This window comes from Zea mays, chromosome 6, assembly GCF_902167145.1.
Source record: "Zea mays cultivar B73 chromosome 6, Zm-B73-REFERENCE-NAM-5.0, whole genome shotgun sequence".
Taxonomy (NCBI): domain Eukaryota; kingdom Viridiplantae; phylum Streptophyta; class Magnoliopsida; order Poales; family Poaceae; genus Zea; species Zea mays.
In genome coordinates, this window is record NC_050101.1 from 97303090 (window position 1) to 97330427 (window position 27338).

The 27338-nt window shown below is 46.5% G+C and overlaps 3 pseudogenes; 2 read left to right on the plus strand and 1 right to left on the minus strand.

Annotated features, from left to right (window-relative positions):
• Positions 1-14240: 14240 nt before the first annotated feature.
• LOC103631202 (uncharacterized) lies at positions 14241-15703 on the minus strand (annotated as a pseudogene).
• A 1249-nt stretch (positions 15704-16952) lies between these two features.
• Positions 16953-17875, plus strand: LOC109940473 (RING-H2 finger protein ATL67-like; annotated as a pseudogene).
• Positions 17876-20332: 2457 nt separating this feature from the next.
• LOC103631203 (sucrose synthase 4-like) lies at positions 20333-21992 on the plus strand (annotated as a pseudogene).
• The last annotated feature ends 5346 nt before the right edge of the window (positions 21993-27338 follow it).

Here is a 27338-nt window from a genome sequence, read left to right on the forward strand (position 1 = left end):
GGCTTGGTCGCCAAGGTCGATCTTCGGAATCTTCACCACCGCTATCCACATCATAACTGTCACTGTCACCAGTGTCTTCAGATAAACCCTCCAAAATCTCCCTAGTGATCTTCTCTGTATTGGTCTTCGCTATTGATTGAAGAAAGCCGAGATGCATCTCCTCAGAAAGGCTCAGCTTCGATTCAGCAACAGCTTTCTTATCTTCAGACATCTTCGCAAATGCTGAGAAAATGCTCTCGAAACCGAAGCTTAAAAATTTAAAAAGCCAAGCAAGTGTTGTTGCGCACAGGCTAAAAGTCGAGTGAGCAAGAGCAGATGGCAAGAAAGCGTGCCAAATAAACTCGCGGTGAGCTCTTATTTATACACCTAGTGCGTTGAAAACTGGAGGGTCCCGCTTGTCAATGACTGTTGCTATTCTAGCAAAGGGAAGGTGTTTTTTTAGACCTTCGGTTTAAGGCCTTCGTCCATGTCGCAATATGAATTTATCATTCTAACAAATTAATATTGCGAGGGGCTACTGTTGGGGGCCTTCGACTTCCGAAGGTCCTCAAAAACATGATTTGACAATGTTTTCCAAGTGAAATATGTGAACAGGTATCTTCGGAATCGGGCTATGAGTATACAAGAGTATGGTCAGGATGAAGCCTGAGCGAGACGAAAGGCGATTATGACGAAGGATAAGATGATCACGAAGCTGTGCGCAGAAAAGCTTCGGCATGATAGCAGAGAAGGGGAACCGACTTAAAGATGAAAAGACAAATTAGACCTCGAAGAATTACTATAGAGTTATTGATAAATGTAAAGGGCATTAATGTAATTCTACACGGGCTGCGTCCCTTGCCTATAAATAGATGAACAGTACTCCTGTACTGTTCACGCTGACTTGGCATTCGCTTTTTGCATCACGCATGTACCTTTACTTTTCGTCAAACCGAAGGTACATTTATAATTTGTTATTCTGGATATGATAATGCAAATAAAAATAAGTTGGTGATAATATCTATATTATTCTTCGTATTTCGCATAATGAATTCTTCCTTATCATCTATTGTGCTTACGAAGGTTTTTCCCTTCATAACCTTCGTCCGGAATTCATTATATCCGAAGGGACATAATGCCTTGAAGGACGAAGGACTTTAATATTTAACACATTTTATGTTGCCTTGTTCTTAACTCTTAGCATTTGAGAACAAGTCCCCAACAGTTTTCTCCTGCTCTTCAGACAATTGAGATCCCAATAGCACCTTCTGCTCTGCTATATCATCACATAAAAGCATGGGCTTCGGCTGATCAGCCGAAGCAGCCTTCTCCCTTCTGTACTTGTATTGCTCACAAGCTTCGGCTCCATCTATGTTATGGATTGCTTTTGAATCTGTCCAGTTTCCTTCGGCCTTTCTGGCAGCTTCTTGACTTCCATGAATAGCAATAGGCCCTTGATCCGAAGGTATCTTCATGCAAAGATATGCTAGGTGAAGAATTGCTTCGAAAGCATTGAGTGTCCCATGACCAATGATTGCGTTGTAAGGGTATTCCATGTCAACGATATCAAACACAACTTGTTCAGTCCTTGTATTGTTGATAAATCCGAAAGTCACTGGCATCGTGATCTTGCCAAGTGCTACAATCTGCCTTCCTCTGAAGCCACAAAGGGGATGTGTAGCATCATGGATCTTATCTTCGGGCTCTTGCATCTGTCTGAAGGCCTTAGCAAATATAATATCTGTTGCACTTCATGTGTCAACCAAAACATTGTGGACCAGAAATCCTTTGATAACACAAGAAATAACCATAGCATCGTTGTGAGGGTAATCCTTGAGCTGAAGGTTCTCTTGGGAGAAAGTAATCGGGATGTGGGACCATCTTGACTTGATGAAGGGTCCTTGCACCCTGACATGCTGTACCCTTCTCTGTGCCTCCTTCTTCTGCTTCTTGTTGGCTGGCTCTGAGCATGAACTGCCTGTTATCGGGAGTACCAGCTTCGGAGCCGAAGCAGCTCCAGCGTGGTTGTTGAACGAAGCCATCAGCTCAAACAAGTGGAAGTGAGTTCACCGGAGGTGGGCGCCAATGTTGGGGACTTGTTCTCAAATGCTTCGAATCAAGAACAAGGCAACATAAAATGTTAAATAATAATGTCCTTCGCCCGCTGAAGCATTATCTCCCCAAGGATCTAATGAACTTCGGACGAAGGCTACGGGCAGGATACCACGAAGGTCATACCTTCGTGATCAAATATAAAACAATCCGAGATAAAATATAAAATATTAAACATTAGAGAAAGATCTATTGAAAACAAATGATATTATTCATCTATCTTATAATATGAACCTAAATATTAAAACATAATATTCAGGCACGTTTATACCTTCGCCTTGGCAGAAAGTAATAATTCCAGCGTAATGTGTTAGCGGTTACAGGATTGCCTGAACAGTGTCGGGGTACTGTTCACCTATTTATAGGCACAGGGTGCAGCCTGTGTAAAATTACATTTATATCCTTTACAATCGACTACAATAATGACACAAAACATCATGGGTTTTTAAGTCAATCCATCTTTAAGTCGGTTCGGCCCTTCGTCTTGAAATTTGTCATTGTGCCGAAGCTCTATAGGTGATAGCTTCGGCGCTTGCTCCTGAGAAGATCTTCCGAAGGTGTTCTCTTTCTTTAGGATCTTCGGCTACGAAGCATACCCCCAACAAAGACCTTCGGAGACAACTAGCCAAAGCTAAAGAGAACTGCGCGCTCGCACAGGCTAATCAAGAAATCAACGAATATTGGAAAAAATATCTAGAGAAAAATGTTAAAGAACTTCGCAAATCCAAGGAAAGGTGCTTTGAGAAATCCTTGGATTGCGTGAAGAAATTAAAAGCTAGCTTCGCCAAAGTGGGTGCCTACTCTGCTGAAGGAATCTTCATACGAGGCGACACCGAAGGCGTTATTGAATGGATAAGTGGAGAGGCCGAAGCCTTCGAAGAAATTTTGAGTGATCACGGGGACGTTGCACGTTTTCTGGTGCACGGGGAATTTTAGCCATCTTGGAGAAGGCCGGATGTGATCATATTAAAGCCATAGCCCAGGCTGAAGCTGCCTTCTCCATAGATGACACGTAGGATCCTTCAGCCAAAGCAACCTTAATGGGCGGGAAATTTTACAATGATGTCTGGGTGAATGGTGGCCGAGAGATGGCCCATGAGATTATAAAAAAGAGTGAAAAAGACACCCATGACGCCCGAGGAGAAGCAAAACAAGCTGAAGAGGCTGCAGAACGCGAAAGGCGTATATGTATTATTTTTTGGTTTTTTAGCTTCGGTACTTGTTTTTTGGCTTCGAACTAATCAATTTTACCTACTAGAGCAGAACTATCTCCGCCACCGGAACCGTACAATCCCCTAGCTGATCCGGAAACGAAGGAAGCGCTGGACATTATAAACATGGCGAACTCCATTATTGACGAAGTTGTCAACAAAATTTTAAACAAAGTTGCGGAAAAAGTTCTCAGAGAAGAATAAACTTCATTGTAAAAATATTTTGAAATGGTTGATGTATGAGACAATAGAATGGACATTAAGCTTCTATTGTAACAGGACTGTAATGTTTGATGTATGTAACTTTGAATCGAATATGCAAATTATTGTAATTTATTTCTTTGCGATGCATGAAACTTACATACATACCGTTTTTGAGCCTTCGGCGAAAAAACACCTTCCCTTCTTTTCATGCTTCGTAAAGAAAGAGATCCCTTCTTGTGACAAGGATGATAAAACTGTATTTCCCGAAGCTTACTTCGGGACTTAGCACATTTTCATTTTGACGAAGCATTTGCCGAAGATCGGCTCCGTATTCGATTCTTGTGTCATTGATGCAATATGATGTATGATGTGATGTTATGCGAAATGATGTGATGATATGATGCAAAATGATGAGGATGCCGAAGACACACCCACACGCCCACACTGGAACACACAAGCTCTGCATCCCCTTAGGAACGAATTTTGAGCTTCTTCACCTTCTATTTCGGTGATATAAGTTCTGCATCCCCTTAGGAACGACTTTTGAACTTCTTCGCCTTCTTTTTCTGCGGTATAAGTTCTGCATCCTCTTAGGAACGACTTTTGAACTTCTTCGCCTTATATTTCGGCGGTATTTGGCTCTGCATTCCCTTTGGAACGACTTTTGAGCAGAAAACTTATGCTGCGCTCCCTTAGGAATGGCTTTTTGTAGCTTCGTCAATTTTGGCTCTGCATTCCCTTACGAACGACTTTTGAGCACGAAACTTACGCTACGCTCCCTTAGGAACGACTTTTGTAGCTTCATTTATGTTGGCTATGCATTCCCTTAGGAACGACTTTTGAGCTTCGTAAATCTGTGAAGAATATATATTTCATTCTAATAGAAGCAATATAATTACAAGAAATTAAAACTAACCTTTCATTGCTTATTATTCAAAAAGTAAAATAGCCTAGAAGGTAAAAGTATTTCAGAAGCAGGATATTGCTCAGTATATGTGTTTTGATTCTGGTGCAGTACTATTGACTGTACGAGCTTCGGACTCCTCCCTAAAGTCACGTTGTTGTTGGGAATGCTGGCGCCCTTCTGGCTGCTGGCTTCGAGAATAGGTAGGCTGCAGTGGTGGTGGCGGTGGAAGCTGAGGCCAAGAAGCTTGTGAATGGCTAGCCGAAGCAACAGAAGCTCCAGGTTGGTTGCCCACATATTCTGGTATGTAAGGAGAGTGGCACGAAGCAGTATGTAAAACCTGCTTCGGCTGATTATGTCGAGCTTCTGCTTCGGCAATCTCTTTTTGCTTCAGAATAGTGATCTGGCACGTTTTTGTAGTGTGGCCCTTGTCCTCACCATAGAATAAGCAATAGATTTTCCTGGGTTGATCCCCATATCTTCCTCCGAAGCCCCTACCGCTTCTGCCCCTTGGAGCTGGTGGCCTGAAGAAGCTTTGCTGCTGTCCCGAAGATTGTGAGGTGTGCTGTGGCCTCTGAAGTTGGCTTCCTCTATCATCATTTTGGCTGGAGCTGTGGATTGATCTGACATGCCTAGGGTGGATTCTCCCTCCGAAGCCCCTAGTCATCTCAGAAAATCTATAGGCTTCCTCCCTTCTTTGTCGGAAATCGTTATCATCCCGAATGTACTCATCCATTTTCTGAAGCAGCTTCTCTAGAGTCTGGGGGGTTTCCTGGCGAAGTATTGGGCCGTAGGTCCTGGCTGAAGACCCTTGGTCATGGCCTCAATGACGATTTCATTGGGCACTATGGGCGCTTGTGCTCTCAGTCGCAAGAACCTTCGGACAAACGCCTGAAGGTATTCCTCATGGTCTTGTGTACACTGGAACAAGGCCTGAGCTATGACTGACTTCGTCTAAAAACCTTGAAAACTGGTAACCAGCATGTCCTTGAGCTTCTACCATGACGTGATTGTCCCTGGCTAAAGAGAAGAGTACCTTGTCTAGGCCACATTTCGGACTGCCATGACGAAGGACTTTGCTAGGACAGTTGCGTTGCCTCCATATGAGGATATTGTTGCCTCATAGCTCATCAAGAATTGCTTTGGGTTCGAGTGCCCATCGTACATGGGTAGCTGAGGTGGCTTGTAGGATTGTGGCCATGGGATAGCCTGCAATTCTGCTGCCAGGGGAGAAGCATCATCAAAAGTAAATCTACCATGATTAAAATCATCGTATCATTCATCTTTGTTGAATGAGCCCTCTTGACGAAGCTCCCTGTGTTGGGGCCTTCGGTCATGATCATCTTGAGTAAGATGACACACTTCCTCAGTAGCTTCATCGATCTTCTTCTGAAGGTCGGCCAGCCGAGCCATCTTCTCCTTTTTCCTTTGCACCTGCTGGTGAATGATTTCTAGGTCCCTGATCTCCTGGTCCAACTCCTCCTCCTGAAGTGTTGGACTGGTGGCCTTCCTCTTTTGGCTTCTGCCCTCTCGGAGAGAGAGAGAGTCTCTTGGTTTGTGTCCAGTGGCTGCAGTGCAGCCCCTAGCGCTGTTATCTTCTTCGGCGGCATGACGAAGGTTGATGCTTTGCCGAAGACTATGGAAGTGAGTACACCGGAGGTGGGCACCAATGTTGGGGACTTGTTCTCAAATGCTATGAGTTAAGAACAAGGCAACACAAAAAGAGGTTAATGGTTAATGCCCTTCGTCCTTCGAAACATTATTTCCCTTAGGATATAATGATCTTTGGACGAAGGTCATGAAGGACGTACCTTCATCATCATAGTATATGTTAATGAAAGAAGAAGCATACAAAACATGAGAGATAACATGAATAAACATATGACATCATCAATATCTCTTTATTATATCACCATGGATAAACAAGAACAATATTGAATTACATTTGTACCTTCGGCTTGATAGAAGGCAAAAGTCCAAGCGTGACGCACGAGCGAATACAAGTCAGTGTGAACAGTACGGGGGTAATGTTCATCTATTTATAGGCACAGGGCGCAGCCTGTCTAAAATTACATTCATGCCCTTTATGTTTACTATTGACTTAAGGACAATCCAACGAGGACTAGATAGCCTTTCCCCTTTAAGTCGGTTCCTTTTTCTGCCGCTGAGCCGAAGCTCCCTTGTGCATAGCTTCGGAGCTGCATCAACCTTCGTCTCGACCATGCTTTTCATATTATGTATAGTTTTATTCTGAGTCCGAAGGTACCTGTACATATATTACACTTGGGAAACATTGTTAAATCATGTTTTTGAGGACCTTCGGAAGACGAAGGCCCCCAACAGTTCCCTTGCCGGCTGCGCTAGGGAAAGTGATTACCAGGAAGTGATCATCCTTGTATGTCGATTTGCTCCCATTCTTGCTCCTGGTCCTTCATTTTTTGTCAGATGCTCCCTTCTTTTCTTCTTTCCGTCTAGCACGTATGTGCCGCACAAGTCTGTGAGGGCCCCGACCTTGGTGGTCAGAACGGTGTCTCCATCTCCCTAGGCCTTCGGGTTGCGATTGTCGGGTGTTGCCCCTTCCAGCTCCCAAGGGTGTCCCCTCGGGCGATGAGTCACCTTCCTCCCCCATGGCAGTGGCACCGTTGTCACAGGCGTTCCACGGGCGGCGAGCGCGACCATCCCTAAGGTGGTTCTCATCGACTCATCGTCGTCTGTCTCTGCCCTAGTGGAACTCCTGGCGGTGAGCATAGTTGCCCCTGGTGTGTCCTCACCAGGGGATCGTCTGCTCTGCCCCCGCCTCTTCCTGCTCTTGCACCCCCACCGATCGTCGTCGCAGTCGAGGGCAGCTTAGAGGTGGGGCAGCCAGCCCTTGGGTCCGTCGGCCTTCGAGAGCAAACAACATCGGCCATGGTTGCCAGTTGGGTCGCATTGCCCGCACGGCTTGTGGAGGGTAGCGAAGCGAAGGCGGAGGAGTGGAGGCGACTCAAGTCGGCCTCAGTCCGAGTTAACATGGCCCTAGAAACTGTGAAGCGCATGCTTAGTGGTTTCGGGGATGTGATCTCGACTGCTTGAGCATCGGTGACGGGGGACTTTGACCCCTTAGGGTGGGTAAGTATTTCCTTTGTGGTCGCTCTTTCCATGATCTTTTGTTTATCCATATTGTTTGTATGGTCTCTTTATACAGCGCCTTCTTGCTCAAGCGAAGGCTAAGGTGGTGGCCCTGCGAACGACTCAGGTGGAGGCGAGGCAACTCTGCACGAGTGTCGCCCACGCCAGAGAGGAAGAGCGCGAGCTTTACGACCTCTGCTTCGAGATCTGTTGCCTTCAAGGCAAGGCATCTTCCTTGCACGCGGAGTGCTATAGAGCTCGTGGTGACTTGGATCTCCTTAAGGATGATGGCTCCCGACTCAAGATGGCGCTCCACAGAGTGAAGTTTCACATCGAGCTGGCTGAATCGTCATTGCAGGAGGTGGAGGTTCACCTGGTGCAGGCTGGCTCGGAGCTTGCAAGGGAGCACGATGCGACCGAAGGTCCACCCCTTTCTTACCCTTCATGTCTCGACCATCTGCCGCCCTTGATTGCTTCATGCTTTTCCTCTCGCAGAGCTCCACAAGATGCTCGTTCAAGCGTGGGATGCGAAGGTTGTGGTGGATGAGGTGAGGGCAGTGGCCATAGAGAAAATGCGTGAGCTCTTGCTCGCCTACGAAAATGTCGTTGCTTCTGGGCGCCGGGCGGACACCCTTGTTTCGGAGAGGAACTTCGAACTCCAAGAGCTTCGTATGGTTGCTAGCATGGTGTGCGCCCACCTCTCCCCTCCACCATCGACCAAAGCTCCCCTGATTGATCGCCTGCGGGAGCTGCCCGACCATGTGGAGCGCTTTGTCACCGAAGGCATTTGCCGAGGTGGTGGCATCGCTCTTGGCTGAATGGTTTTTCACTTTGATGAGATCGACGCCTCCATCGTCGCCGAGGGTTACTCCATCGAGGAGCTAGACGTCATCGAGGAGCAAGTCCGCCCCTTCACCTAGTTGATTGCGAGCCGAGTTGACGTTAGGTTCCTCCTGACCGACCCCTGACCAAGGAGCCTCCCACCTGTGGTCCATCTTCCTCTATTAAGATGATGACTCCTATGATTCTTGTACCGAACCTCTATGTGGTGCCTTCGCATTTATAGGAACACCTGTTTTCTATGTTTCTATGTGTCTCGGTGTGGACAAGGTGTAGACAATAGTTTCAATGCACATTCTCAACTTTCATTGATTTTCGTGCGAATGTAAATTACTACGCCTTGCCTAGATGGGGTAGCTTTTTATCGAACTCTATAACTGGGAAGCCCTTGCGCTTCGCACCTGTACCGCCCTATCCGCTGACCCTCACGCTTGGGGACGTTAGTGATGTTTGGGATCATCTTAGAGTCTCCTCCTCACTCCTTGGGTTTGGCAGCATCAAGGCCAACCACAGTCGCGTCGGTGGTGCCCGGACTGTCACCTCCCTAGTATTCAACAAGCGTCGAGACCAGCTCAGAGTTGTAACGCTCATAGGCGTACACCACCTTGAACAAAGAGGTGACTGTGATGACTCCGCGTAGCCATGGTATCTTCAGCTTCAGGTATGTGTAGTTGGGCACAACTATGAACTTGGCGTAGCATGGTCTCCTAAGGATAGCGTTGTAGCATCCTGGGAAATCCACCACTTCAAACTATAGCCTTTTGGTGCGGAAGTTTGCGAGGTCCCTGAATGTGACAGGTAGGGTGATCCGCCCGAGGGGTAGGCCTGATGGCCTGTGATGACGCCATGAAATGACACCAAGATGGGGCCCATCGCTGAGCGTGGGATGCCCAAACCATCAAAAGTCTTGATGTACATGATGTTGAGACCGCTTCCCCCGTCCATCAACACCTTGGTGAGACACTTTGACCCCATGATCAGCTCAACGATGAGGGGGTACATCCCAGGATGTGGGATCATGTTGGGGTGGTCATGGTGGTCGAAGACAATCGAGAATTCTGACCACCATAGGTATCGCGGGACGGCGGGCTCTGCGGCAAATACCTCTTGTCGGGCCACCTTGCGACAGCGTCGATCACCATATGCATCTCCCCCGCCAAAGATCATTAGTCATCCCGTGGTTTCGTGGAACTCTTTTGTGGGGGCTTCTTGTTTGGCCAGCTTTGTCGGCTCTTCCTGCTTCACCTTTTTGGCCGGCGGCTTGGATATGAAGTGCATCAGAAGTTCGCACTCCAAGAGTTTGTTACGGACGGGAAAGTAGTGATTTTCACACGACGAATCCATCAACTTATGGAAATGGTCGTTGTTGTTCTTCGCTGGCGGCCTGAGCGGCCCATCCATGGTAGTGACTTCTCCTTCCCCGATGCGTGTGGGGCAATAATTCCTCCAGCGTCTGTTGGGGTGCCACCGTCGATCCCTTCTCTCACCATTGGGCTCACCGGCGTCGTGTGAGTTTTTTTACTTTTGGAAAATTGCCCCCACCACATCTTCCCCATCAGCAAACTTGGTCACAATGTCAAAGAGGTCGGCGGCTGTCTTCGGTCGCCCCCGTCTGAGCTCATGGAGTAGGGCTCGTTGGTGGTGCTGTAGGTGAAGGCACTCACCACATCAACGTCGGTGGTATCGGGGAGTTTGTTTCCTTTTTTGGAGAACCTGTAGATGTAGTCCCAAAAGCTCCCAGGGCGCTTGTAGCTACCCTAGAAGTTCCCGACGAACACTCTACGGAGGTCGGCCCAATCATGCATGGTGTCGGCCGGCAGGTGCTCGAGACAAGCCCTTGCCCCTTTCACAAGATGGACAAGAAGGAACTGGATGACCAACTAGTTGTCCTTGATCCCCGCCATGCGGCATGTGAGTCAGTAGTTTTCCAGCCACACACGCGGGATTTGTGGAGCCGTCCTACTTGGTGATGTTGGTCGGCGCGTGTACCTTCGGGGGGAAACTGTGCTTTCCGGATCTCGCGCCTGAAGGCGCGTGGTCCCGCCCTAGGTGGGCTGGGGCTACATGAGCGCCTTTTTCGCGTGGCTACTCGACCTCTTCTTGTTCCCGAAGCCTGTTATTGAGGATTTGCCAGGCATCACAAATGCCTCTGTTGCAATGCTTTATGTGGACGCGTGTCGGAGTAGACTGGGAGGCATGTGCCCCCTGCTCTAGGATGAACCCATGTGGGTGCCACGGCTCCTCGTGCCGGAGTGTTGCCACTGATTGACCTTGGCTTGTTGTATCGCTACTCACTCCACCAGGTAGCGGAGGTTCCGATACATCACCTTTGCCTTAGGCTCGCCTGGCTCAGGGATCGACCGGAGCATCATGGCTGCCGCAACCATGTTTTGCCCGGGGTTGAGGAAGTACTGGGCACCATCACTGCTTTATGTGATCTGGTCACAGGTCTTCCTCGCCTGAGGCTTTTTAGCTTCGAGGCATTTCTGCTCAATGTTGTCATAAACCTGGTCGAACCTCTCGATTAGTGTGTCGAGTTCCTCCTGTTGTTGTCGGAGGGTGGCTTCACGGGCGAGGATGCGTGCCTGATGCTGGCGCTGGTATTCCTCCTCTTGGATGGGGGATCCCGAGTTCCCCCTTTGTTGTTGCCTCATGGTGGCTTGGCCATGAAGCAGGCTCTTTCTTGCACCTCGTCAAAGTCCAAGCGGGCTCCGTTGAGGCAATGCTCGAGTCCTCCTCAAGGGTTATGGTGGGACCGCGTCCGCCCGCCATTTAATGGCAATGGCGGATGCATTGTGGCGCCGCTTGAGGGTGGCATCGCGTCTCTTGAGGCACCGTTTCTTCGCCTTGGTTCGGGTGGAACGCCTGGGCCCTGGGCCTGTGGCATTGGCATCGTTGTGGCTAACGAGGCAGAGTTCGCCAGTCTCCTGGGCAAGCAAATCGAGGGAGTCATAGGCGATCTAGATCTCAGGAGAAAAAGTCTCGCTCCTAGTGGATGATGAGTAGCTGGCCATCAGAGTGAAAGAAGTCGCTTTGGCACGTTTGCAGTCCCCTACCTAGCGCGCCAACTGTCGTGGTTTTGGAAACTGAGGGACAATAGATTTGTGTTTGGTGGCAATGCAAGTGTGGACTCACTCTGAATGGTGGATCACGGTTTATACTAGTTCAGGCATTCACCCTATTCAAGTGTACTGCTAATCGTAGTATTGCTCTATGGTGTGTTACAACTGGTGTGCTTGTGTGAAGAAATAAAGTTGCCCAACCCTTTTATAGCACAAGGGTCGACTTCAGAATGGGAACTCGTATTCTACTGGGAGGAAGCTCGGCTTGCTGCCTCTGGATGGCGTAGTCCTCCTGACATCGTCTGTAGGGTCGTGTGTTGTCGTACCCCTAGTATGGTGTTCCATCTTGTCCATTTGGTAGACAAGTCCCTGTAGCTTGCTCGACGTCAGCGTTACGGTACCTAGTGGGTCCCACAAAGTGGGCTTATGGTAAGGTTCAAGGCCGTGTCCGGTACTGCTTCATCTTCCGTCATACTTCTTGCGTCAATATCAAACATGCGTAGGTATCCGCTCGATATGGGGTATTGTCTCGTCCTTTTTGGTGTATGGGTAACTGTAGAGACTCCAGTGCTAAGGTCTCCATGACTGTAGTTGATTGGGCCTACAAGTTAGTGAGGGTATATCCACAGGATCACATGGGGGTGTTCCATCGTGTCTGCTTGAGGCCTTTTGGTACTGTAGGTTCGGTCCAGTCATGGTTTGGTGACATTGCGTCTTGTCACGGAGGTCGTGCGGCGACAGCATTGGCCTGAGTTCATTCCTTGCGGATCCGCTTGGCAGAGGTTTGTTCATTCACCCACCTCGCATACTTGCTCGATGGGGGCTTGGTCATTCGCCCTGCCTTGCAGACTTGCTCAGCAGGGACTGGGTCGGTCGTCCTGCCTCGCAGACTTGCTCGGTGTGGGTTCATTCGTTCGCCCTGCCTCACAGAATTGCTCGGTGGGGGCTCGCTCGTTCATCTCGTCTCGCAGACTTGCTTGGTGGGAGCTTGGTAATTCGCCCAGCCTCGCATACTTGCTCGGTGGGGGCTTGGTCGTTCGCCCCGCCTTGCAGACTTGCTCGGTAGGGGCTCATTCGTTTGCCCTGCCTCACAGAATTGCTTGGCGGGGGCTCGGTCGTTCGCCTCGCAGAATTGCTTGATGGGGGCTTGGTCCTTCGCCCCGCCTCGCAAACTTACTCGGCGGGGACTTGGTCGATAAATGGGCCAGAGAGAGGTTTATGGGCCTCACCTTAGGTACCTCTTTCCTGGGTACCCAACAAGCCCATCTTGAGTCATCGTTGCTGAGCCCAACACAAGGGACAAGGTGCTTCGAGTTCCCAAGACAGGCTGCACACGGCCAAAGGAACTCGACGACGCCTATACCCAAACACCGGCACACAAGGCAGAAGACTATGGTGCTCCATCATTGCTCGCCTCGACACACCTTACGCGAGGCAACTCCGATTCTTCATCAACGAGCTTGGAGCCACAACACCGAGAGCAAGCAGACGCACGGAGTGCCAAGGGCCCAAGCAACCGTGGGCAAATCATCAACACACGCCGCATAACCCTTGAACCAACTAGATCAACAAAAACCAGCCAGTTAGATTCAGACTTCAAAACATGCCACACAACGCTTTTGCTCTACTCCACGCGCACCGCGTCGGCGGTCCCTATAGCCTTGCTCAAGTCATTGTTGCCGAGCTTAGCGCCGAGGCTAAGTAGCTCCGACTTCCTACACCAGACTACAAACCAGCTCCTACAAACAAAACCAACAATACTCGGAAGAGTCCACTAGGCGTCATCATATCATTGCGAAGCCAAGTCGCACCTCGTCAATAAAGCTGCTCCGACTTCGCCGCAGCACACATCACCAAACAAGTCAGACGACGCAATCATCCAAAGCGACGTCTCCAAGGAAGGGTGTGACGTATGACGGCGGCGTCGCCCGACCCGAAGGTCAGGGATTACACCATGGAAGATAGCACGCTATGCAAAGGGATAGGGATAGTTCTTCCAAGAAAGTAAACAGCGCCCCATGGCATCGTCATCATCGGCCTGGAGAGCGAGCAAAGCTTTTGGCCACGGCCACACGTCCCGATGCACATGGATGAGCAGGGTTGTAGATAAAATATACGACACGCATAGGATACTGGAAGTAAATTCCATTAAAACTCTGTGGATGTCTAGTATAGCAGTTTTAGGTGCATGTCTCATTGCTTTGTTGTTACATGCATTTATAACAAATGTATACACCAAACGAGACCTTATTAAAATGGAATTCAATTTCAAGGATCTAACGGTGTGTCACTCGAAATTTCCTTCGGGCTTGGAGCATGAAAACTCTAGATGCTTAAATTACTCACGTATGCCATCCAAGTTCCGTAACTCATAAATTAGCAGTTTCGTATGTGGTTAATAATTCCAGGGAGATGAAATTGTTGGTTTTCGCATTATTTTGTGAAAACAGACTGTTTTGGAATCTAGATCATAAAAATTGTTCTCGGTTCTGCGAAAATGCAAGTATAAATCATCGGCCCCTTCTACTCACTTAACCTAGCCCAGTGGAAACGTACTGTTCTTGCGGCCTATGCCCATCATCGGTCGGCAACGGCAATTAATCGCGTAGAGCAGTTTATCCATGACTGCAGCACACAGGCGAACAACAATATATGCCTGAAGACCAAAGAAACTATGCCGGGCTACAGTTTGTGTCCATGCATTTTAGTTTGTATTAGACGTACAGGTTGTAGCAGGATAAAATATGGGCGATGATGATCCTATCTCATTACATGTAAACAGAACATCAAAATGCATACATCCAAGAACAAGATCCGGTCCTAAAGCACGTGAGAAGGAGGAGGCCGAGAACGATTGAAGCTTGACGAGAGGTCCTAGTCCTACATCCTACTGAGTCTCTCTTCATACGATGGGATGCATGCATCTTCCATTGCTCCTGCTCCAACAGCTTCCCCTCCTCCTCCCTGATGGTTTGGATGTTGCGCCGACGCTTGACTCCATCGGCTTCTTGGTAACTCTCCCGTAGCTTGCGTTTTGTAGCCTCCATCTTCTCGCTCTCGGTGACGGCCGGCTTATTGGTCTCACTCATGTTCTTCTGTTGATTCGATAGAATTGCTGCGGTCGGAAGCGTCTTCGTTGGATGCTGCTTCTTGTGTTCGTCGGCGGTGGGAAGCATCTTTGCTGGTGGTACGTGCGACCTCTTGTTGTGTACCTCGTCGTCGGCGGCGGGAAGCCTCTTCGCTGGTGGTACGTTCGACTTCTTGTCGTGTACCTCGGCGGCGGTGGCGGCGTGAAGCATCTTTGCTGGTGGTACGCGTGGCTTCTTGTTGTCGACGGCAGCAGCGGGAAGCATCTTGGCAGACGGTACGTGCAGCTTCTTCTCGTCGACGGCAGCGCGCGGGAGCGGGATCTTATCAGCACAGAGATTGTCGAGCTTCTTCTTCACCGCTACAGCAGTGGCGCGGGAGGCTTCGATGGCCACCCTCCACCCGCGCACGACGTCGCGCGCGAGGCTCCGGATCCGGAACGACCCGTGGCTGCCGAGGGCGCCGACGGTCCTTGCCAGGTCTGTGGACGCCAGCAGGTCGTGTGGGACGGGCGCGACCAGCAGCGTCTTGAGGGATTCGACCATGACGTCGTCGAGCGCGGCACAGAGCTGCTCGGCCACGCCGTCATCCGTGGCGCCGCGGAGCAGCACGACGATTTCGCCACGCACGTCCCGAAACTCGGAGCGCGGGTAGCCGCATGCCTCAATCACGCCGTCGATCGCCTCGAAAGCGCCGAAGAAAGGCCTCCACCTCCGCAGGGGAAGCCCGCTCTGCTCGTCGGCCATGGTAGCGACGGCGGAAGGCGGATGCGGGCAGGCCGGCGGCGGGTAGGGTCAGCGGATGCGAGCAAGCGCGGCGCGGCGTAAGCGAACGGTGGACGAGCGGAACGGGTGCGCGCAGAACTGCAGACTGGATTGGGAGACTTGGCGTCGCTTATTTATATATAGAAGAAGCCGACGGAGTCCGACTCGAGTTTTTGTGCATGTAACGGCAAAAGGCTGTTCTGTTTTGTTTTCGCGCTAATCTGCAGAACAAGCTCCAGCCTCCAGATTCTCTACGCGTGGACAGTTTTTCATCCAACGGCAAAGGCTGTTCTGTTTTCGCTTTGGAGCCGCAGGCAGCCACACGCACGGCTCGATGGCCATGAAGCTTGCGATTCTGGCCTGGCTTCTTGGCAAATGAACCTTCGTCAGCATCTGTGCCCGCCGCACGCTGTTCGTCGGTTCACTGACCATCCAATTAATCATATTTATTATAAAGTATTGTATATAAAATCATGCCAACTCAATTCCAAGACACGGGAAAACTTATGAAATCACTGAAGTGATTTGTTTTATCTTCATTTATTTTATATATTTCTATTAGTCATTTAGATGTGACATTTTATTGCCAGTGTAGTCTATTTATCATATTTTCCAATTTTTTATAACCTTTTCAAAGTTTCAAAGTTCTAGATAATTTTAAAAAAACAGCTAGAAAATTGTTATCGGTCTGGTCTGTTAATGAGAAACCAGATCTGTTTTCGACAGGTTTTGTAATGCCTGCCGCCACCCAAACCATGTACCTCAACGGCCGATCAAGTATTTTTTTTTTCTCTTTTGGAATTCTTTGTAACTACAGACTTAGAATGAAACTCTCGAATTCTTTTTACGATAATAGAGTTGAATCCATTTTGGTCACGCACTTCGTAGTCGATGGCTCTCCATGCTATGTTGTGTTTGGCGACAACGGTGCCCGGCATTAAGAAGAGGACAAGCGTGTCGAGGCCACTGCCGGCCCGGGCGGCGAGACGCTCCGGAGGGCGAAGGAGAACGGCGACCACCCGTAGCCGTAGCCGTAGCCATAGCCTCGTAAGAGCCCAAGAACGGGCCCCTAGCCGTATTCGCCTTCCAGAGGCGGCGCCACCGGTGACGGGTTGTTGTAGAGGTTCGTCCTGCACGTGCATCGGACATGGTAACATTTTGCATCAGCAAACGCAACTTGCATGCATGTCAGCTGATTCCAGTTACATATGTCTCGTCCTACGCTAGATTCTTGCAGACGGTTGAGAATTTCAGTCTGAACTAGTGAGCTGAACTTTCGGGAAAGATGTAGTAAAAGGATCTAGCTACGTCAGACAGATTATTTATTACAGTGACTAATTAAAATTTAGTTCACTAGCCTCGATACCGAAGATGCTACGTACTCTGGCTACAGTTTGCGTCTACGCATTTTGATCAGTTGTATTTGACGAGCATGAAATTCACTTGCTTTAGTTTCGAAACCAGTATATGAATCATTTTTTAGCACGTCGAGTGTTATTTGTCAACGCGTCGTCTCTGCCTATATATATATATATATATATATATATATATATATATATATATATATATATATATATATATATATATATATATATATATATATATATATATATATATATATATATATATATATATATCTCTATCTCTATCTCTACTACTTATTAAGTAAGCAATAGTAGTCTGCCATTGACTTGTTCTGCCTTTGACCTGTTCTGCCATGGCTCTGGTTCTGCCCCCACAGGTCGTACACGCAGGTGTCCAGCAAAAATTCTTATGCATGCGCGAGTTGAAACTGACCACCAGTTCAGCCACCATTTGAAACTAATCAGTTCAGCCACCGCGCCAAAGCTTATAAGCCGCTCCATGTCTCCTTTACTAGCCAATATGGTACTAAAGTTTTGCAAGACAATACAACAATACAGCAGTGCAGGCGTTTTGGGCTGCTTTTTTGGTGCGGCCCATACTCCAATTAGGTTTGGGCGGCCCATGGTCGCGCGCACAGCAGTCGTTTCTTCCTCCGTCCGCACGATGGAGCGCTCAACCGTCCGTTCCGGCCGCCCCTCGGTCAGCTCCACGACGGCACGACCTCAGCTCTCCAACCTGGGCCTCGGCTACTCCATCGCCATCGCGCTCGGCTTCCTCATCCTGTTTGCCTCCTTCCTGCTGGCTTTCTACTTCTGCTTCGGCCGCGGCGGGGACTACTGGGCCGGGGAAGCAGTCACCACGGCGTCCAGCTCTGGCCACCTCTCCATCACCGTCCCGCGCGTGCTCTTCGTCGCGGAGGGGTCCGAGTCCCCCGAAGACGACGCTTACCCCTCCTCCTCCGCCGCCGCGGCCTGCTCCCCCGTCGGGCTCGACGCGGCCGCCATCGCTTCCTACCCCAAGGTCGCCTTCTCCAGCAAGGCCGCCGAGGCTGACGCCATGTGCTCCATCTGCCTCAGCGAGTACAGGGACGGCGAGACGCTGCGCGTGATGCCCGAGTGCAGGCACGGCTTCCACGTCGCGTGCCTCGACGCCTGACTGAGCCGGAGCGCGTCCTGCCCCGTCTGCAGGTCCTCTCAGGTCCTTCCCCGTTTTCTCTCCTTGGCAGTTTTTGGTTCCTGAATTCTGCACTGTCAAACCCAAGCTATACATAAACAACTGATGGCTCAATATGCTAAGCAATTCTTTACATTGGGTATAATCAATATAGGGGCATTATGGAATATTAATTATTTTGGTTATATTTGATTGTTTGGAAATATTGTTGTTCTTTACATTCAGGGCTTGGTTGAGCGTATGTTTAGTGACAAAAAAGCATTGATCAGAGAAGCTTCAAATGTCCAAGTCATCCTCTTTCAGGGGAACATTTGCAGGTAGAGGATGGACTGCTTAATGGTTCTATTTACCAGCGCATTTGGCAGTTCTATTTGTCAGAGGCAAATGTGGGTGATTTCTCATATCTACTTGCTATACATCTTGTCAAAGCACTGCTAATAGAAGAAGGGGACCATCTTATGTCAAAAAAAGAAGGGGGCTATCTAAGAATTATATGGTCAATTACACCTAGCATCCAGTTTTACACAATTGGTCCTTGACATTATCTAAGTCACCTAATTGGACATGAAGGCGAGGGGTCCATCTTCCATATTATAAAGGAACTAGGTAAGTTTACTTCCACAAATGGTTGTTGTACTTATGATTTTGCTAACCTTATCTACTCGAGTATAGTCATGTCATCCTTTACTCGTCAACCTGTAACATATCTAATCTAACTACTATAGGATGGGTCGTTAACTTAATGCTAGAGAGAGCAATGGCAATAATGAGTATTTTTTTTCTCAGCAAGCATGAGGCTCACTGATGCTGGTGATGGTCAGGTTTGATCCATATTATCTTAGTTGAGCTAGCATAACCATTTTCATTGGAGACACTTTGATATTACTTACGCCTTTTATGCTACAATTATTTTAGTATAATGTAGCACACATGGAGGATATTGTTCGGTTGATCTCCAAATATCTTCATCTGTTAAAGGAAGTCAGTTAGTGGATATTTAATGAGGTAATGGAAAGGGCCATGGTTTACATATCACGAGAAGCAAATGGTAAGTCAGAAGACCTGAAATATGTAACTAACTTGGACAAATTGCAAGAGGAGACTGGTGGTAGGAGCTTACAAAAGCAATCAAAGCCTTAGAGGGCTTGATGGAAGCAAATAGGGACTTTGAAGAACTAAAAGTATGTGTTCCAGTCTATATAATGTTTATTTTTCTTAGATTTTCATGTACGTACTTCTTTTGGGCACAAATCAAACCAGCTCCTGAACTGCTAGATGAGCTGTGCATTGTGGTTCGTTATAGCTGAAGCACATTTCATGAATAAGGTATAAAATTGATCATTCTATTTCATTCTATTTCCAGTCTGTAAGATATTGAGTTTTCAGGATGGTTATGCCTTGCTTTCTAGGTTGAAGCCTTATCGAGTGTAAACCATAAAAATCTTATGAACCTTGTGGGTTATTGTGAAGATGAAAACCCTTCATCTGGATGATGGTCTTCGAGTATGTTTCAAATGGATCACTATTCGAGCGATTGCATGGTAAGTTTAATTGTGGGGTTACCTTTATCTATTTTGATGTGTACATCACATGGTACTGCGAATCCGAAACACCCTGGTTAACCGCTATTAACAATTTTCAATTTATTGGTATTTTCAATTTATATCTTGAAATAGCATATATCTAAACCTAAGTGTCGGTAATTTGATATGACACGAACTAAACTCCAGTCTGATTATAAATCTAATTACACAGATGAAGACTAAAATAGAAGACATATTTATTAAACATATATTTAATATATAAAATTAATATTCAAACATTTGATATGACATCAACTAAACTTCAGTCTAGGGAACCAAACACCAGCTAACAAGCAGAGTAGTTGCACAGACGATGTTCTTTTCTGGTCACATGCATGGAAGCGCGTGCACAAACTGGCCTAGGTTTCCAGTGAGATGGGATGTCGTCCACCTAAAATTAGGGGATTTGTTTTTATTTTATTGGTATTTGCTTTTGTGGTCTCTTAGTTATTTTGGTTCATAATTTTCAAAAATCAATGGCCACGATTTGTTCGAGATATTACTTTTTATGGGGTATCAGACCCTAGCAAGGCTCATTTAATTATTTACTTATTTGTTTTAGGTTACTCGGCTGATACCAGATGCAAAAGGAACATCATGCAATCAACGGCTTGAGAGAATTAGTGGAACACAACATACTTACATTTTACGAGTTCCCTTCAGAAATGAAAACGGGATACTTAAGAAATGGATATCAAGATTTGATGTGTGGCCATATCTGGAAACATTTGCTGAGCTTCTTTTAATGAAAAAAATCTGAGGAAAGTACCTTATGACTTCATGGTACAATGTAAAATCTGTGAATAGTTAGTTAGGAGACGATATTTGATACCCCCTCAATTTCAAATTGTAATTCAGTTTTTTTTTCTAGATTTGTAGTTTTACTATGTAACTCAGTGAAAATTATATACCTAGAAAGCAAGACAACTTACAACTTGTAATGGAGAGAGTACATATTAAGAAAAGGTCCAACACTCAAAAGGTAAGAATCCAAATTATTTCCAGTAGAGTTGCATGAAAAAGCAACATTTCTGCCTTTGCAAGTGTTGATTTCTTATATGCAAATTTTCTGTGTACCGGTTCTTTTTTTATATGACATTTTCTACTTCAATGGTCTTCCCCATTTGACAAAAGCTGTATTTTCCTTTTTTATATAGGATGCTGCTGGTGAAATTGCTGCTGAATTACAAGGTACTCCAGACTTCATAATTGGAAACTACAGTGATGGAAATCTTGTGGCATCGTTGCTATCTTACAAGATGGGAATTACCCATGTATGCCCTGTTAATCATACTTGAGGTCTTACATTTGTTTCGTTACTAACCATATATGCATGGTCCTTGCAGTGCAACATTGCTCATGCTCTGGAAAAGACTAAGTATCCAGATTCAGACATATTTTGGAAGAATTTTGATGAGAAGTACCATTTCTCCTGTCAGTTCACTACTGATATAATTGCTATGAACAATGCTGATTTTATCATCACCAGCACATACCAAGAAATTGCTGGAAGGTTTTTATTCTGTTTCCGTCTTGTTGGCCACTGTAGATTTCTTCTGGGACTTAGCATTCACCAATTAATTTGCATGCACACTGAATCATGTTTACCTCGCTCATGCATATACTGTTCTGATGTTAAGTTACTGTATTGATTGTAATTATGGTAACATGCAATCCATGCTTTTTCATGCATTAATCTTGCATGGACTGTGATCACATATGGATAATAGCTATTCTTAATTTTCTACAAGACGCTCATATATATACTTATTCTAATTTTTTTCTCAGCAAAAATATTGTTGGACAGTATGAGAGTCATATTGCCTTTACTCCGAGTTGTCCATGGGATCGATGTCTTCGATCCAAAGTTCAATATAGTCTCTCCTGGAGCTGACATGTCCATATACTTTCCACATACCGAGAAGGCCAAGCGACTCACCTCTCCATGGTTCAATCGAAAATTTGATTTATGACCCGGAGCAAAACGATGAACACATGTGAGTACTTTCTGCTATCCTGCCTGGTCCTTTGAGGCCTTTTGGGTTGTGACATGGACGTCCTTCGCAGTATTCTCTTCTAATTCGATTCGAGCTTGGAAATTTCTGCTGATGATATTGTTATCACTAATTCGCAGTGGGCATCTGGATGACCGGTCAAAGCCCATCCTCTTCTCCATGGCAAGACTCGACAGGGTGAAGGACATAACAGGGCTGGTCGAAGCTTTTGCTAAGTGCGCTAAGCTGAGGGAGCTGGCAAACCTTGTTGTCGTTGCCGGGTACAATGATGTCAAGAAGTCCAAGGACAGGGAAGAGATCGCGGAGATAGAGAAGATGCATGAACTCATCAAGACCCACAAATTGTTCAGGCAGTTCCGCTGGATCTCTGCCCAGACAAACAGGGCCCGTAACGGTGAGCTCTATCGCTACATCGTTGATACCCATGGTGCTTTCGTACAGGTGTATATATATGGCTCTGGATTACAATCTAGATTATATAGAGGTTTCATTCCATACCTGGCATATGTATGGTCCGGTCGTTGTCCAGCAACAGCGGCTTACGTACCGACTTTAATCTTGGCATGTTAACTACAACCGACCTTCTATGAAGCGTTCGGTCTCACTGATATAGCTGAATATTTGATTTAATATGTAGGCAATGTGATACTGTCCATACTACAGTAATGAGTTGTTTTATGTATTGCTAATACTTAACATAACTACCTCACATGTCTGATCTATTAATATGTGCATTGTATATGGTTTTTCTTTGCTATGTCCACATTCAGTTTTTTTTTAAAATCTCATGAAATGAGACAATTAGTGTGGACATAGGATTGTATTTTGTTGGTTCTTGTTCTGATCTCCAGATATATTCTTGAACCATCCTTTTCCCCTTGTTAATAATTTCTATTTAGAGTCATTAATCTGGGACACCTGTAACATTATCAAGTTACTCCTTGTGCTGATGACTTTCTGTATTTTGATTTTTGCATGCTTAATGATATTGGTGTTACTCTAATGACTAGAAAATGGCATCGGATTTCCTGGGTACTTCTAGATTTGGGTTGATGCGACTTGGTTTGTCTATACAATTTATGTATGGATAGGATACCAAATGTATTAAGAAACCTTTTCTCATAGCAGTACCGTGGTATTATGTGTTTCCGTTGCAACGCACGGGCACTCAGCTAGTATATATATATATATATATATATATATGGCACTTCTTATATATGTCTCTTCAACGAGCAATGGTGCACGTACGCACAGATAATTTCTCTTGGACAGGTAGTAGCAAGACGATATTTTTTGTCATTATACATAAATAGGAGATATAACTGACATAAAAATACACAAATAATGGTCACTCTCAAGAACAAGATCCGACCCAAAAGCACGTGAGGAGGAGGAGGCCGAGCTCGAGAACGGCTGACGCCTGACGAGGTCCAAGTCCTAAATCCTAATGTGCTTCTCTTCAAACGATGGGACGCGCATGCATCTTGCATTGCTCCTGCTCCAACAGCTTCCCCTCCTCCTCCCTGATGGTCTGGATGCTGCGCCGACGCTTGACTCTATCGGCTTCTTGGTAACCCTCTTGTAGCATACGTTTAGTAGCCTCCATCTTCTCGCTCTCGGCGACAGCCGACTTCTTGCTCTCACTCATGTTCTTCTATTGGTGATAGAATTGCTGTGGTCGGAAGCGTCTTCTTGTTCTGTACCTCGACAGCGGTGGCGGTGGGAAGCATGGCTTCTTGTTGTGTACCTCAGCAGCAGCGGGAAGCATCTTCTTCTCGTTGACGGCAGCGCGCGGGAGCGGATCTGATCAGAAGAGAGATTGTCGAGCTTCTTCTTCTTCACCGCTGCAGCAGTGGCGAAGGAGGCTTCGACGGCCACCCTCCACCTACGCACGTCGTCGCGCGCGAGGCTCTGGATCCGGAACACCTTGTTATATAGAGAGCTTAGCTAACCGTTGACAGTTGCCACGCACGAGAATAGATAGAGACGATAGATGGATGAGATACCGGCAGGCATCGATCTAGACACGGGGACATGCATACGTTAGCTCCACGAGCCTTGTGCATGCATGAGTATTGAGTAGTATAGTCTGTTTCGGACCAGCCAGTGAAACTTAAAAAGTTATACATGCATGGATTAATTAGCCTAATTAAGTTTAACGGCCAAAGCCCAAATAAAATACCATGCACGATACGTTTTCCGTCGCATGACGCCATTCTTCAAGTAAGCAATTATAGTGATGAAATAAATACTTATTCAAATATCAATTTTTTACTACGAACAAATATAATATAGAATCCACTATGTAAATTTGTATTCTTATTTTTGGCATTTACTTTGTAAAGAGTTATAAAAGGTACGACTTAAATTTATCATATCTCTTCTCAAATGATAAATATAAACAAATACAAAGTCATATACAAATACAAATATTTTTTCACCTTTTTCATTGCACGGAGCAAATAACATATAAAATAATTTATACAACATTTTATTCTTGTTTGTAATAATGTTTTTGATAGCATAAGAAAAAATCAACAACAAATTTTATACGGATCTTTTTAAAATATTAAATTGTCATAATAATTTAGATATCCAATTTCATCCCTAGATAATCATGATATGCTCTCGCGCTCGCAATGTCATCCTTTTCTATGCCTATGCGTTGCGCCACCGATGTTGTGTCGCTGCTAGCAACTGACTTGCACTTGTGCATGCCTAAATACTGCCTAGTTGTTGTGATATATGTTGCTTGGTGTGGCCATAGAAATTATAACTAGCAACATACTATATGTTATTATAAATATATAATAATGTGCTAGACTGGCCCCTCCTAACCAAAATTCCTGGCTGCACCACTATGTACAAAGAGGCCACCCAGCCTGGCTCAGCACACCAGGCACAGTTAGAAAATCGGGTCATGCCTTTCAAGCCCGTGTGCTTGTTGCGTTGCACAGGTTCAGCCCGTTGCAGGCCTAAACGGGCCGGGCCGACTCGATAAGCACAGAAAAAGTGGACAAAGCACGCTAGTGAGTATGATTCAGTACAAAAAAGCGGGACTAACGGATCAAGTGCTAAACGGGCCGGTCCAGGCTAGCCCGATGGGATTAGTTTTCTCTGTGGACCTGACCCACTTATTCGTGTTGGACCAGCCTAGGCTCTTATAAAGTGGGCCAGGCCGAGCTTGTATCGGGCCACAAAACGGGTTTCGGGTCGAGTATCGAGCTCCACGCTTCATGTACATCTATAGTTCCTCCCTACGGCGTGCTTCAGTTCCGCCCTTGGTTGTTATCTGAGCCTATAGACAGTGGCAGATCCAGGATTGGATCAAAGGAGGGGCTATAATTTAAAGCATGTTTGGCGGAGCCACCAGCGGCCATCTTGAGGGTGAGTGCCACGACGACGTCCTCGGCCTGATGTACTAGCGTGCTGCAGCAGGCCTGCCATGGTGCTGCTTGCAGCCCATTGCGTTGGGCACATGCGCGTTGCTAACTGTTAGATGTGCATTGGCCGTGCGCGCTGGCTCATGATTGCGTCCTGTATGGTGCCATGGATTTGTACTGCTGAAGCATGGACGGGATCCAGCGTGGATGCGCACGCTACCACCTAGCGTGCTCGTGGCACGGATGGAGGCCAAATACATGTGCTGAATGACACGATCAGAAAGAAGGTTGTGGCCTATCTTAGTTAACCTTTATATGCTATATTTATGTTATAATATACTCCCACGTTCTAAAGTAGTTGTCCTTTTAGCTCTTGGTTTTTATGTATATATTCAAATGGATGATGATGAATCTAGACACATATATAAAACACATGTATCAATCAAAAATTGTATAAACCTACTAATTCTCTAAAATGACGAATAATATTTTAAGACAGATGAGTATGTATTATTAGGACACGTCATAAAATAGATGTTATAGGGGGCAACCGGGGCTACAGCCCCGGCAGCCCCCTCCTAGATCCGCCCCTGCCTATAGATATCCATATGGGCTAGGTCCAACAGGTGACTCGAGGCCCAGCATGCTGATGACCCAGTGCCCGCCTGGCTCGGCCCACTGGCCAACGTGCTCGTGTCGGCCCGGCCAGTTGAGCGTGTCGTGTCTGGGCCAGGGGAGCGGCACAACTTGTTTGGCCTAGCTCGGTCTCAGCTTGATCACTCGTGTGTATACACACCACCCCGGTCCCCTGGTCACTTGCCCACATCCTAAACCTAATCTGCCCCAACTCAACTTCCTCGCTCCCCCGAGGCTCCGCCGCATCGACGCATGTAAAATTATACATATATTTTACATATATTATTGAATATTCAATGTATAAAAATTGTTATGTACTATTTTGAAGTTTATAAGATGACAAATATAAAATATAGCCAAAACACTTACTTGTTACCTGATACCACTAAAAATATATTCTAACATTATGTGATACAAACTCATCGCTTATATCATTGAGATCAATCTCATCCACATTCTTTTCGATGCATTGACACGCCAAACCATCTAACCTCTCTTTAGTCATTGTTGACCTTAAATAGTTCACAAAAATATTTCAATTTTAAAAAGCTTCTCTCCGCCGATGCAACCATCATGTGTATAGTAAATAATACTCTCTATGTATCAAAATAGAATTCATTTTGCTTCTTTAGTGGATTCATATAATACTTGGTGTATATGTTACATATATGTGTCTACATTAATCATCATCTAGTTGAATATAGACATAAAAATTAAGAGCTAAAACAAATACTATTTTGGAATGGAAGGAGTATTCGATAAGTAATTGAGACATTAGTTTAACAATCTAAACGAGATTGATCGATAGTGCGTCGCTCTTTGCGTATTTGTGTTTAGGATAGATAGGATTGACGGGAAAAAGTACTAGTGTCCAGTGGCTAGAGGGCCCTCTATTTTTTGGGCCCGGTACGTCCACACCCCTCAGGCCTCAGGTATGACCCTGACATGAACCCTAATCGACTAATCTGGATTTCTGTTTGTTGTTTGTTGCGTGTAGGTATCGGTCACGTGCTGGTGTCTGTTTGAATAAGTCCACAAACTAGCTAACTATAGAAGGTAACAGGCGGCTAGCGCCATTAGCGGTGGTAGGGCGTAGATTGCGGCAGTGGTTGGGATGACAACCATCAATTATGATTATGCCGGGATTGCCTCGTCTCCTATTCCCATGTACGTACTCGTACAGACGCTTGTATTTTTCTTTATATAGAGAGTCCACTGCGTGTTTGAGTCCACTGCGTGTTTGTGTCAACAGAGAAAAGCAGCCCTTCAGCAGCAACAAATACTATTTTGTGTACTGCGTGTTTGTGTAAGTTTACCTCCCACCGATCGGCGTTCTAACAGTGTCGCGCAGTCGTCGAGGAGCTAGTCGACGTTAAGGTCCTCGCCATGGATCTTGGTCCAGCCGTCAAGGAGGAAGAACACCGGTTCTAGACATTTAACAAGGAGGATGATGTCCGTGCTTTGTTTGGTGTCGATGCCGGCATTGATCTAGACAGGCATATGGGACGAGGAAATGTATACAGTATAGGCACCATGACCCTTCTGTGTATGCATGAGTATTGAGTAGTATAATTTTCTTTGAACTGGTATTTGTTTCGAACCAGACAGCCGAGGAGGAGGGTTGCATGCATGTGCCCGTATCAACGATGATCAAGCGAAGACTGAAGAACTACTGCCGGGGTCTGCGGTCTGCTGCATCTATGATTTTAGTGCTATATGTACGCAGCGGCAGTATGTCCGTCGAGTTCCTCTCTACAGCGTGCTCTGGCTCCGCCGGTGGCTCCACATAGCCCCATATGGTGCTCGACTAGTCGTCCATGCATGCTCGCGTGTAGGAAGCGTAGCAAGAGAGAGGACAACCCAACACCAGAGCCACAGGCCAGAGGCTACCACCACTACCGCCACCAGCTAG